Raw genomic sequence first — 14,053 nt, 5'->3', positions numbered from 1 at the left:
GAATGGCTTTTTCTCCAACCCCAAGGGGTAGCTGGGAAGTGGGGAGATGGGAGGAAGGGGTTGGAGGCCCCCTTTAGACTTAGAGCATCAGAAAGATCCTTTGCATCTGTCCTAAAAGAAGGATGACCACCTGTCACAGGGCCAGGAAAACTAGGTGGTAGGAATCCTTTCCAGTCCAGCCAAGGAGAAGAGTTCCATAAACACATCCCTGGACCCTTTTAGAGAAAAACTGTCTAAACTGAAAGTATATGGACACAACATGAGCCCCAGTGCTTTGTTTAGAAAAGTAAAATATTTTCTTTGGGGTCCCATCCAAAGACAATGCCACTCATTTTCCTCCTTGAAGAGGTCTGTCTGAAACTCATTATCGGGCCACGGGTACCCACCACCCGGAGTCACCGAGCCTTATCTTGGGTTGTTGGTAACACCTGTCCGGAAGTGGGGAGTGGGCTAGGTTGGGAGCAGGGTCCTCTCAATTGGATCTGCTAAGGGGACAAGAAAAGGGCAGGGTTAGGGCAAGCAGTAACACACCTCCCCCAGGACAACTGTTTGTAGTTGCTCCTCTCTCTCCCCCTAATGTGAACGTGTGTGTATGTGTGTGTGTGTTGGGGCTGGGAGGGCTGGATGGATGGGTGGGGAGTGGGGAGGGCAGAGGTCTCAGGGTTCAGAAGAAAGCAACTGTGTGGGCTTGGTTTGTAGCCAACTGGCAGCACAAGAATTTACAATCCTGGGATTAGGAGTCGGACTTGCTTCTTGGATATTCCTTGTGGCCTCAGACTCTTCACATTTCGTCCTCTAGCCTTTCTCCGCGCCTCACTTTCCCGAGGGAAGGGAAAGAATGTTGGGGACCTTTTCAGACAGCAGCCCAGAGCCCAGGGCGGGACGAGCAGAGCCAGATTAAAACCTCAAGGGCGACCGATTCTAAATCACTCAGAATAGAGTTTTCACGTGTCAGTGTTTCCATTCAGCCACTTTCAGGCTTGGGGAGAGAGGAGGGAAGGGCGGGAGTGCGTGAGCGCGGGTCCGGCGAGGTCCTAACTAGTGTGTCCCAAGGCGGGAAAACCTAGGTTGATAAGAAAAGTCACAAGGCGAGCAGAGGAAGGGACTCCGTCTGCAGCGTCCCCTTTCAAAAGTGCTGCGGGGAACACAAGAGACGGTCTGGTTGAGAGGGAAGAGGAGGGCACACTCCGAAAGGGGCGCACCCCAGCGTCTGGGGACTAAGAGAGACGCTTGCCAAGGCTTCAAGCGGGTCGGCTTTCTGCAGCCGCGCGCCCCCTGCGCACTGCCCAACACACGCTCAGACTTGGCAGTTACTTAGATCCAATTCCGAGTCTCTGGTGAAATCCGATCTCAGGCTTGGCTAGCATGAGGAAGTGGGCCCACCCTTCTCGGGGACTGGAAAATCTCCCCCTGGGTTGTGCGCGGGGGCCTGGGGCACCGGCATTGTGGCGCGGGCAGGCGGGGTTGCGCTCCGGGTCCCGGAACGGGGGCCGGGACGCAAACGATGGAGTTGGGGAGGGGGGCGGCTTCTGCTAAGTTTGCAGGCGTTAGCGCCCCGCGCGCGAGTTCGCGCCCCCTTCCCCACTCTGCCTGCTACTGGGGGTTCAGAGGCGAGAACTTCAGGGCAAGGGGGGCTGGTGATTGAGGTGAGATGGGGATGAAAACTGATAAAAGATCGTCTGTCTTGCCCTTTCCGCCCGCCTCGCCTACTTTTCCCGAAAAAAGATAGATAGTTGTGTCCTTTGGAAAAAGAAACTCTTGCCTGGCGGGTCCGTAGACTAGCCAGGGGTTGTGGCAAGAACTTTGGAGCCCAGATCCTTGCACCGGCAGAACCGCCGCTCGCTCACCCGTGGCTTCTCCATCTCTCCAGTGGCGCTTTCGGTTTGAAGCGTGTTTCTCGACTGCCCCGACACCCCGACACCCCTCCCTGCTCCCAGCGTGCCTTTGCTCGAAATGGTTATTCCTTTTAGAAATTGAAAAATCAATACTAGTTTAGCCTCTTCCGTGAGATGATGCCCTGTCTAACCTTACAGTCAGGGAACGGGCCGAAGGCAGGGTTTCAGTCCCTAGAGAATTTTACATAGAAATTTACAATGAACAGAACTTGTGAGCGCGGCTGAAACGTTCTTGGGTTAGTAGCATTGCTGTTAGAAAGCCCAAGACACACCTCTTACGTATTCTGTTTGGTTGTGGTTGACGTTTGGTTAAGTGATTGATCAGAAGCATGCATAGTGGGTGTTTATTCTTCCTGTTTTCTTAAACCACGTTTTGGATGGCTTCCTGTTAGTTTTCAGATGCCATTTGCAGCAGAGACAGATTTCATATGCCTACTGCAGATTGTCTTCAAAGTTCTAGTTTAAAGAGCATTATGTAAGCCTCTCTCTATTTACATAAGAGCTTTAACTCAAACCTCTCAGAAAACCATTTATTACCAACTGAAACCTATCCAGGGGAGTGCATAACCGACCTGTATCTTTATGACACTCTCAAGAACAGCAGTAGTTCATTCTTTTGCAAAAAAGAAAAAAGTAGATGTAACAAAGACTTGGAGTGTTTTGCATTTTTATTCAGCTTGGTTTTATGTCTTGTGGGTATTATTCTTAAGCTTATTTCAGGCACTGGTGACATTTTTAAGATACACTTTTCCCTCTATGTGGCCAGCATTTAACTAGGCTACAGAGCTGGCCCAGTCTCTCTTAAATTTAATCTCAGTCATCAGAACAAGTGTCCTTTAGTTGGAAGAATCAATTAAATATAGACTTTACTAAATTCCGAATTATGTAAATGGTTGGTTCATTAGTACATAAGCTCTATAAATAAAAGTCAAGCAATAATAAAAATTTCTCCCTCCTCTTAATTGTCCTCACCTCCATTACCTTCTCCTTCTCTCCCACAAATAACCACTGCTAATATTTGAAGGAGTTCTCTTTCTCTCCCTCTTTCTCTCTCTCTCTCTTTCTCTCATACACATCTCTCCATTTATTTAAAAATATAGGATTTTAAATTGCCATACATTATTATGATTCCTTTCATATGAAGATAGGAAATATAGTTGTAAAGTAACAAGGAGTTCCAGATTGGAATACTAAAAGAACAGGCAACACCTTGCCCCTAATCACATGGAAACTAGTTTGTATATATTTGTTATGTTCTGTATTGCATTAGTTGGAAAAAAATCACCCAACTCATTTAAAAACTGTCACTTTAATGCTAATAGAACAGATCAACAAAGGTCCTGGGAACATCTTTGATTAACTATTAGATAATTAGAAGTTGAAAGAGCTCTTAGAGCCTGACATTCTTCCAGGTAACCATCTTCTATTCAAGAAATCTCTTCTATCTCTGCAGATACAAGACAGATGCTGTTGTTCTAAGGCAATGTTTCCAACATGAAACTTATTAGGGGAAGGGATTAGTCTCTCAAACATTCTTCTATTTTTTTTAATCTTTTGAACCACACCAGGAAGTACTCAGAGGTTATTCCTGGTTTTGTACTCAAGAAGCACTCCTGGTGATGCTCTGGGGCCCACGTGGGATGCTGAGGATCAAACCTGAGTTGTTGGTCACTTACAAGGTAAATGTCCTACCCGCCGTACAATTGCTCCAATTCTCTCCTGTACATATATTCCAACACAAACACAAGTGTGTATTAGATAATTAGAAGTTGAAAATTCTTCAAGCGCTCTTAGAGCCTGACATTCTTCCAGGTAACCATCTTCTTAGGGGAAGGGATTAGTCTCCCTTCTATTCAAGAAATCTCTTCTATCTCTGCAGATACAAGACAGATGCTGTTGTTCTCTCTCTCTCTCTCTCTCTCTCTCTCTCTCTCTCTCTCTCTCTGTGTGTGTGTGTGTGTGTGTGTGTGTGTGTGGTTTGGGCTATAGGTACTCAGGGACTATGTTTCAGTGGTGTTTGGGGGACCATATGTTGTCCTGGGAATTGAAACAGGGTCAGTACATGCAAAAGAAGCTTCTTAATCTCTGTACTCTTTTGTTCAATAATTTTGTTTTTGTTTTGTTTTGGGTCTTACCCAGTAATGTTCAGGGATTACTTTTGGTTCTACACCAGGAATCATTTCTGGCAAGGCTCAGAGGACTATATATGGTGCTGGAGATTGATTCCTAGGTCTACTGCACACAAAGCAAGAACCATACCCACTGTACTGTTGCTCCGAGCCTCCCCTAGCCCAATATTTTAACTTAGCTTCTTTCCTTCCAGGTCTCTTCACTGTTGCAAAGTAACTAATACTAAGATGTTGAAGCTGATAAATGGTAAGAGAGATTTGCAGGTTATTCAAAGCATCATGAAGGTCCATATAACAAACTCAAAACAATGATCTCCGTATTGAAGTTGGAATTTAAGACTATGGTTGACAGATGGGGTAAGATATTTTAGGCAAGAGGAATTTTCAGCATTCCTGAATGATAGCCATATGACCACAAGTCACCTTCTTTATCCTATCTTTAAAAAGCAGCTCTACCTTTGTTATCTATCCACAAATGACAGACCTACTAAAAACCAACAGACAAACAAAAAAAAAGTGGCATTGTGGAATTTTAAATTAGCTATTGAGCAAAATTGGAAATGAATTTTTTAAATCATTGTTCTGTTAAAGAATTTACCTCTTCTAGTAAAAACTCCTTAGGATTGACATCAGAATCTAGAGAGAGTGACCTATGATTGACAATGAAGTATTTGCATTGCATAGTGATTGGTTCATGCCCTGGGCAAACCAATCAAGACCAATGAGCTTGACCCTCCTAATTTTGGTCAGAAATGAGAAAGGAGAAAAAAAAGACAAGAACTCTGATTATTTTATATACTAGGGCATAAGCTTTCATCTTTTATAAACCACGTTGTGGAGAAAATATCTTTGTGAGAAACCATCACAGAGGAATGCTAAAGACAGAGTAGCATAATGCAGTATAATTAAATCCTTGGTTCAACTGTGTCTAAAGTTTATCCTTAGATATTTTTGCTATGTAAGCCAGGACATCACTCCTTTCTTTTCCTGAAGTTAGTTTTTTGTCACCTGAAATGGAAACAACCATGTTTTTTCATTAGTATCATACCCTTAAGTCCTGAAGTTTCAGTTAAGTATTCATTTTAGTTCATGGCACAATATCATGACTGGTTCATGTAAAGCCCTTAGCATAGGTTTCCCTTTCTTTCTTCCCTAATTTGCTCCCTCCCCTTTTTCTCCTTTATGGCTATATATTGTCCTGATTCCATCTTTATTATAGGCCATCTTCCTACTAATATGTTTGTATGCATTATTGATAATACATATTGATTTTCTGAAGAAAAATTTAATTTGTGTATATGACATTGTGTTAAGTATATTGTTGTCTCTTTTTGACAACTTGTGCATATCTAATATATTATTTGTAATTATCGCTTTAGTTGTCCATCATGTATATATTAGTCAACTTAAAATAGTTAAAAAAGACAATGGTAGTAGGTATTTTTCACCATACAACTTAATTGAAAGGTGTTTATTATGTAGGTATTGGAAAACTGATCTTGAAAAAGCAAATACTAATGAAAAGTAGAGGTAATAATTGACGCAAACAGTAGGACTAGGAGAAAATATCAATGAATATAACAATTAATACTTTGACATTTGAAAAAGAAGTCTCAGAGAAATTGGATTCAGATCTCCACTCAGTCAGTCTTATTACCTTGAAGTGAAAGGATAGTCTTAAAGTTTGAGACTCAAACTTCAGGAGACATTGGCAGCTATAGCTGGTTCATCTGATGATGAGGCTGCTTCTGGGAATGTCAAAAATGTTGGAGGGTAAAGTACAGTGTTGCTGCCAGGGTGAAGTTACTTCCCTTGGGTACAATGACAGGGAGAACAAGAAAATAGAAAGGAACAAGTCCTGCTTTCTCCTCGCATCCCTGTCTCCTGCTGGGATCTTCTTTTGACAGAATTTAATAAGGATTCAAATGACAAAGCAATCTGAAGAATATCAGTCTGGGTTTTGCAAAGCTAGATGTAGAAGGGGAAATTTGAGTTAAAGAACAATGGTAAAATAATATGCTTCTACACATATCAGAACTTTTGTATGGTAATAACTTTTTTCTTCTGTCTAGTAAGATGTAACTGTCCTTAACAAGATACTTCTTTTACTATTTTATCTCTCCTTTACTCTGCCATTTTTCTAGCAGGTATTGTTTCTATGTATAGGCAAAGAATTAGTCCTTGATTTCAGTTACCTAAATGGTAAATCATAAGTTTTACTATCACCATCATTGCATATGTAAAATAGTAGAGATCAAAAAGAAATATAAAATAAACATAGTAAGCAAAGAGGAAAATTTTCAGTTGTGACTATCCATATTCTAAATTTTTATAAGATTATTGTGTATATTTGAAACTACTTTCTTCACTATCAGTTCCATGTTTGACTTTCAGTCAGAACTTCAGTTAGTATTTTATCTGACCATTGAACTGATTTGTGAAAGTTTTCAATCTTTAGTGGTTCAAATCTTTTTTGGTAAATATCTTAAAAACTTTACTAATAACTTCTATTCCTGGAGATAAAAAAAAGGAGGAGGTAATTCAATGGCTTCCCTCTTTTCATTGCTTGTATTGTATAGCAATAACCTACTTTCTTTCTGTTAGCATCAGTAATCCTCATTTTGGTAGCTAGAATAATACCCTATTTTGTCAACTGATCAGTTGAATCAAGAATCCCAAACAGATAGGTGAGTATTTTCACTTTTGACTCACTGAAACAATTATTAAATCTGGTATAAACATTTCTCCTATGGGAACTAGACCTCTAAAGCAGCAAAATTGTGAGGATGAAAAAGAAAACTGATACAGGGTCACCAGATGGAATAGTTACATTGATTCCTAGATCCCTGTATTCACACCATGGGAGAAACAGCACCATATGTTGTTCACAGATTCAAAGCATTATGAAACTGTAGGCATTTTATGACATAGCTCCAAACTTTACAAACTTCTTAATTAGAGTGGTAAGGATTTTTTATAGACTATTTCCCCACCCTGTCATGCCAATACACCTAACCCCCATTACATCTATGTGATGGGAGCTGTGGTAGAACCCAGTAAATTCCATGGACATGACTTCATTATTGTCATTCTTATGTTTTGTTCATTTCTTTGATTAAAAGTAATATTGTGTGGTATTAAGTATGTTGCATTGAATATAGTGAATAAAACTTTCTGCAAGACCACAACGATGTTTCCGACAGTAGCAGTGAGTAGAGAAAATGGAGATCCATTTCTTTAACACAAATACATTGAAATTAGGACAAATTGTGGCCACATCTATGAGATAAAGAATACTACTCAATCAATAAACCACTAAGTGGGAATGTTGCCAGTTGGAATCTTAGTGCTGCTGTCTGTGGTTGGCAGTTTGTGAATTCTACAATTGACAGTACTAGATCAGTCTGGTTGCAGAGAAACTCATTTTGTTGAACTACTGCATAGCTGGTACTTCAGTTTTCATGACTGCATTGCATTTACTCAGCAATCATGTTAGTGCTTGGAGAAGAGGCTACCTCATATCTATCAAATATATCATCATAATCAGCCAATTGAGAATCTCATTTGAAGTAGAGGATTTTTATTGCGTGGATGTCTTCACACTTCTGAGTGAGAAGTGTCTGAGATTCTGAATATCTATCCACAATAATCCTACCAAATCTTTCCTTCTATTTCTCCTTCTTGTCCTCTTCCTCCTCAACTCTTCCTCCTTCTCCTCTTTCTACCTTTTCTTGTGATGATGGCACCATGATTTATTAAGTTGTTTATAATAGAGTTTCAGTCATATAAGTACATATTATTTTGTCATTAACCATTAAACCAAAATACTAGCCATTGCCTATGATTTAGAACCACATCTATATCCAGTTTTGACAAAGGGGACAAAGATCCTTTCATTTGGAGGATTTCCCTTCACTATTATCTTTCAGGGTTATACCTGAATAAAACTACAATAATACAGGTACCTCTTTCTGATAATTACATTAGGTAAATGAATTTTTAAAATTAGGTAACAACCAACTGATTACAAAACTTCGTATCACCAAAATCTTTCAATTTTGTCATGGACTTGATAGCCTGTCATATTCACAGGTCCTACCCATGGTCAAGGGGAAGGAATTAGGCAATAGTGAGGGTCATCTTATCTTACCATAGTATTATATTTTTATTATCATGCTTTTGGGTCACATCCAGCAGTGCTCAGGTCTACTCATAGATCAGTGCTGGGAGGTTGGCAGCATATGTGGAGCCAGGGATTACACTTTAGCCTATTGAGCTCTTTCTCCAGCCCATATCGTCAATTAAAACTTTTTTTAAGGACACATAGTCCTTAATATTTGTCCATATTTATATGTTCACAACATTTGTATTGTTGAAGTAGATGAATGATTATTGTATGGGCTCTCAGGGTGTGCATTTAATGTGTTTGAGTTTTCTGCTCTCCCAGTTACGGATACTTAAATAGCTTTTAACTTTTAGCCACATCCAGGAAGTAGGTGTTCATTTTTTTCCCTTGATATCTCAAAGATGGTGGAACCTTCATGAAATTTTTTATGGGTAACTCTGTGAGATGTCCTAAAATGGGCATTCAAAACTGAGGAAGAAAATATATTGAGTAAATAATTGAATTTTAAGCTAATAATTGTGAATGGTGAAATTTTCCTCTCTGCTGTGTTCAACTCTTCCAGGAGAGCCCAAGAAAGTTCAGATAAAAGATAAAACAGATGCTTTCATAACTTCTTTGTGATTTTTTTCTGATAATTTACTCAAGGCCACATCTTATGATGTATGTTGACTATTCAGTATCTGGTACTACATTTGTGAAATTACCATGTTGCATATGAGACTCTTTATTCTTCCACTGGCAACACAAAAATAAAATCTAATCATTTCTTGTTGACATCTATTAAAAATTTTTAATCGGATGGGGAAGCAGTTTGGGAAGCAAGGTTCTTGCTGGCTGTGGTTTTGGTTAGAATTCCTAGCACCACAGGCTACCACTCCTGAGTACAGAGCCCAATGGACAGCTGGTATATGATCAAAACAAAACAAAAAGTATGTTTTCTATGGTTTTATTGGCTATTAAGATTTTTACTTGTAAAACAGCAATTCATTTAACATTTTATCCATATTAGAATTCACAAAACACTGTGAATTACCTTGTAAATAATAAAAAGTAAAATTTCTGGTTCTTAACTTTTTCCTTCTTTTGGTAGGTAGCTTTTTATTCTGTTGAAAATTAGGGTAGTAGTTTAGGTAAGTCAAATCTGAGCTAGACTCATTTGACTTTATGAAAGGCAGATCCATTAACATGACTCTGATTTTTCACTCTCAGTGAACTCTTAGTCTAGTTTGAAAAGATCGGCAGGTTAATAGTATAGTATGGTCTGTCACACCTTTTAATCATTCATTTACCAACTAAGGTTACCTGTTCATTCTATTTATCATATCTCTTAATATGGTAAGGATGGTTTTTTCTTAGCTTCTAAAGCAATGGTTCTTAACCTTAGTTTCTACTAGATAACTTAAGAACAAAGGTATCTTTCCATTTGGAGATAATTATTTAAGTGGTTTTAAGTGGCACTGAGAGTCTTTCCACCCAATAAAGAGATTCTAATATGTAGCCAAGGCTGAGAACAACTGCATTGGAGAAGTAAAGAACAATCATAATCTCCAGAAAAGTCATTATCTCATGGGAGAATTATAATCCAGTCTGAAGAAGTCTTCTAATGTATATGGATACAAGAACCTAGAATTCTTTCTCATATTTTACAAACTAAGAGTAAGTGGCTTTTCAATGTTAATGGATCTGCCTTTCATAAAGTCAAATGAGCCTAGCTCATATTTGACTTACCTAAACTACCCTAATTTCCAACAGAATAAAAAGCTGCCTACCAAAAGAAGGAAAATTTTAAGAACTAGAAATTTTTATTATTTACAAGGGAATTCACAGTGTTTTGTGAATTCTAATATGGATAAAAATGCTTAAATTAACTGCTGTTTTACAAGTAAAAATCTTGATAGCCAATAAATCCATAGAAAACATACTTTTTATTTTGTTTTGATCATATACCAGCTGTGCAGAGGACTTTCTACTGACTCTGTTGTCATGTTGACCCAAGACTACACCTGGTGGGTCTCAGGGACCATAGGAGTGATGGGGATCAAACCAGCATTGGCCATGTACAAGGCAAGCCACTGACTGTCTGTACTATTTCTCTGGCCCTTGAAAATACTTTCAGGAGTTAATATTCTCAAAAATATTTAGCAATACAGAATGATCTCTTTCATATGTGGGGTATAAAGAAACTTAGTAAGGCAATAGAAAATGACCAAAGGTAATAGAATCTGAGAAATGGCCACTAGTACTGAGCTTACCAAGAAGTTTGATGACAGGGGACATTGGTGGGAGGAAGTGGACATCCTGGAGTATAAGTGGTGTAAGAAATTTGTATTCATTAAGCTCTATCATTAACAGTATTGTAAATCACAGTGCCTCAATAAAAAATGGAAGATACTCAACCTAATAGATAGCCATAAAATAAGATAATCATTCAGATTCATATTTTACATTATAACTGTGATATCTCAGAATATCCACAACACAGTTATAAAATGATTATTTTAAGAATAACTCTTATAAAAATATGATAATTGTGAATTAATTATGAAATTTAGGGTTGATTCCTCTTTGATAATGTGACCCATAAAAAAGAAATCTTGAAATATATCACACCATGTAATTTGGACATTTCTCAAGCCTTTTCAAGGGTGCCATTCCAGTTAGACAGTTTTTGCTTTTCCAGAGACTTCACAGTATATTCTTATTTTTATGCAGAAAACTGTAAAATCTAAATGCAAAGTTTCTGTTTAAATTATTCTATTTTAGGCTTTTATTTTTTGTAGTTTTTCTTTAGAAAAACTTTTGCCTTTGGAAAAACATCTCAGCTCATCACAAAAAGGGTATACGCAGGCAAAAAGCAAAAGGACTTTTCTACATTTGTACTGATGTTTTATACATCAGTGAGGTTGTGCATGGCATGTCCAAATTGAAAAGGAAAAATGAAAACAGCGTCTCTGCAATGTCCATCTGGAGGTTTCCTGAGTAAGGATTATTAACCAAACTCTAGGAGAAGTCCTTCGTCCTTGCTAAAACAAAGCTTGGGCTGGAGTTGACAAAAAGATAAAATTTAGCAGAATTTTGCTATTTTAATTAGATTGCAACAGCAACCCGGTAAGAATAAGAAAGTCTAAGCAGTCAATTTCTGAAGTGTATTTTAAGAAGAAAGAAAATTGGTGATACAAATGCTTTATGAGGGAATCAACATTTGAGAATCATTGAGATAGTTAATATAGTTATAATTTATTAGAATGCTTTTGATTCAAAGATTTAAAGATATTTAAAAATGAAAATTATCACAATGATTCAAATTATGTGTACCTGTAGGGGTGCTTTTAAATGTCATATCTAGTTTTAGTTTTATCTGTAAGATTCTATTGAAGATCTATTGAACTGATTATATGAAAAGGTTCTTCAAAGTTCAAGATACCTTTTCTCCCTTATATTTTATCTTACAATAATAATTATAACAGTAATAATAAGAAATGATTAATGATTTTTCTCATGTCATATTTTTGTTTGTTTTCTTTTGGGGACATTGCACACTCTGCTGTGCTCAGGGCTTACTCTTCACTCTGTGCTCAGAGATCACTTGGGTAGGCTGCATGCAAGGCAAACATCCTACCTGCTGTACTATCACTCTGACCCCAATTTTGCACCGTCTATAAAAGAAAAACTATAGTCATTTCTGTACATGGATGGGATGAGAATAAATGTACAAATTAGCTTCTTTCTGGGCCACACCTAGAAGTAGATGCTTCTGTCTCTCTTTTAATATTATTTTTCATTTTATTGAATCACCATGAGATAGAACATTACAAAGCTGTTCATAACTGGGTTTCAATCATGCAGTGTTCCAACACCCATCAGTCAACCAGTATAATTTTCCAGCACCCACGCCTCACCCCAGCCTGTCTCTATGCAGGTACCTCTCTCTCTCTCTCATAGTCACTCTTTCTCTCTCTCATATTCATTCTCTCTCTCTCTCATTTTAGGCATTATGGTTTGCAATAAAGATGCTGAAAGATTATCATGTATATCCCTTTACCTACTTTCAACACTCAGTTCTTGTACAGAGTGATGATTCTCTCTCTCTCTCTCTCTCTCTCTCTCTCTCTCTCTTTCTCTCTCTCTTCTTTTCCACGTCTCAAAGAGACATGGGCATCCATGAAATCCTATATGGTTAACTCTGTGAGATACTCCTGAATGGGTGTTCAGTATGGAGAAAGTAGTTTGTGGGGGTTAGAAAGGGCTCCTCCAGGGCCACTAAGCTGTGGGTTTGCAAATTATGTGTGTTTGGGGTTGTATAAAATGTTACTGTTGAGCAATGCCCTCTGTATTAGAAAGGCTAATGGCTTTCAAATGCAGACCTGAATGTCTTAATAGTAACTAAGTTCTTTAAGCTACACAACAAGAAAATCTGAGACCCAAATGTCTTAATAGTAACTAAGTTCTTTTACGCTACATATAAAGAAACCCGAGACAGGGCAGCTCCAGTGTTAATTAACTGCCATGCAGATTTATAAAAAATGTTTCTATATTTTTATTCTTAACTATCTCTAGACTTGTCCCCAGCTATCTTTCCTTTGGCTTACTAAATGGTTGCTGCTATACCAGGCATAGCGTTTATACTATGATGTTTGATTATAGAAGAAAGATCTCTCATGCCATGTGTCTCTCTATTGAGAGGAAGATCACTTGCCTTGAAAGTCCAAACAGGATAATATCCATAGACTGGAACTAGATGTCATGTATGTGTCTGATCAAGTAGCTTGTGAAGAAAACAGAGTTATTCTAATTGAATTCCTAATCAGTATTTACATTGAGTCATATGGTTATGGAGGACAATTGAATTAAATTTGGACCACTTTTGGTAAGAAAGAGGGTGGAATGACTGTTAGATGGGCAAAAAAAGAGAGAGAGAATAAAAAACCAAGAGAGTGAGAGAGAGAGAAAAATAGTTGAAGGATAAAAGACTCAGAGATGATTCTTTATAAGAACAGATGGACTTACAGCTATGGGAAGTAGGTGGCAACACAATAGAATAATTCTATTTTTAGTCACCCTAAATGGTTCTCTTCCATAGCAGGTCAGGAATGGACGAAACAAAAAGGGGATTTTGAAGCTTTCTATACTGGTCACTGTGTTAATGTCAGTTAAAAAAAAAGTTAAAGCTAGTTAAGATGATTTTACAATAAAATGTCCTAGATAAGGTTGCAATGTGCAAGTAACTTGCTTGTATTCACATGATAAACTTGCTTATTGCTCTCACCCAGGTACCCTGGAAAAAAATATGTGAACAGTCTAATTTCCCATTATCCATTAATTCACATTTAAAAATATCTATGGAGTGCCTGTGTGCCAGGTATGATTTGAGACTCTTGATTTAACATACAGAACTAAGTGTGCCTCATGGAGCATGCAGTCTAGGAGGAGATAAAAAATAAATTTGCACAAGGGACTTAGACAATATCAACTGATAACAGATACTTGCCCTTTAATTACAAAACTGAGGTTGCTAAGCTGTGGGAAGGAAGAGGAGGAGAGTGGTAGAGGATCTTAGGCATGGTGGTGGTGACAGTTTGACAACTTAGTACATCAAAATCATGAAAATTAATCCTATTGCAGCCATGTTAGCTACACTACAATACACATTTTTAAAGTTTATGATGAAATAAATTTAAAGAAAGACCTATGTTAATACGTTCTAGGGGAAAAATAAAGCAATGCAAAGTTGGATGAAAAAAATTGGTATATGGTTGTAAGAGCGGTCTGTATTAAAAGGGTCTTTGGTCAGTGTAATGGTCAAAAGGATATCTTTCTCAAAAGGTTAAGAATGTTACAGTCAGAAGGAATAAAAGATACTTAGGTTGTGAAATAGGAGCTCATAGTGAGGAGGATAACAGAGA

This window comes from Sorex fumeus, unplaced genomic scaffold, assembly GCF_029834395.1.
Source record: "Sorex fumeus unplaced genomic scaffold, SorFum_2.1 ptg000054l, whole genome shotgun sequence".
NCBI classification, from domain to species: domain Eukaryota; kingdom Metazoa; phylum Chordata; class Mammalia; order Eulipotyphla; family Soricidae; genus Sorex; species Sorex fumeus.
Note: the sequence above shows the minus strand (reverse complement) of the source record.